Raw genomic sequence first — 825 nt, 5'->3', positions numbered from 1 at the left:
ATTCATAAGTTATAACTGAAGGTATATCATGCAAATAGGTCGACCATTCAAATACAAATTGCTTAAAAATGACGAATGACGACATCAGGGAACATGTATGGGTATTGAATTTGTTAAGATTAAGTTTCTGTCAATATCATAAATACCCAACTGACATGTTAGTTTTGGGTCAAACCTACATTTGAATCCGGTAAACATAAACAAAAAATACAGACAATTTTGACGCAATTGACCTATCCTTAATAATATGTATGTATTGCTTACATGAAACCTGGTCCATTTTCCAGTATAGAAAATATTTACATACTTTCGTAGCAAAAACATCAATTCATCTTTTGATTTGAAATTATCTATAAAGGTAAATATTTGATGATGCTTATATCGTGTGTCATGTATTTATTAGAAGACATTAGTGATTTGATTCATGTCTGAAATATTTATGATTTTCTATATCTTCTCTTTTTGTCTTCGTGTACATAACAATCTATTTTTCTTCTTCTAGAATTTCAAATGTTATTGGATTTCATCCTATTTGATTTGCATTTACCTATCCTTAACAGTTAACAAAGTTGGTCTTCCTCAATTAAAATAATTAGAAATTTGATTGATGGATTGTATAGTTTAACGTCCCTCTCAAGAATCTTTCACTCATATGGAGACGTTTAGAAATTTGAAGGAGATGGAGACATGGGCAATTCAAAATGTGGATGTTATAATGTAGTGAAAATACAGTTTGACGAAATTTACTTGAATTCGTTTCCAAAATCTATAAGCATAAATGATTATTAATCTTGTTTTGTACGTGAAAGACGTACATAATTAAAA

This window comes from Ostrea edulis, chromosome 6, assembly GCF_947568905.1.
Source record: "Ostrea edulis chromosome 6, xbOstEdul1.1, whole genome shotgun sequence".
Taxonomy (NCBI): Eukaryota; Metazoa; Mollusca; class Bivalvia; order Ostreida; family Ostreidae; genus Ostrea; species Ostrea edulis.
This window is presented reverse-complemented; position numbering follows the sequence as displayed.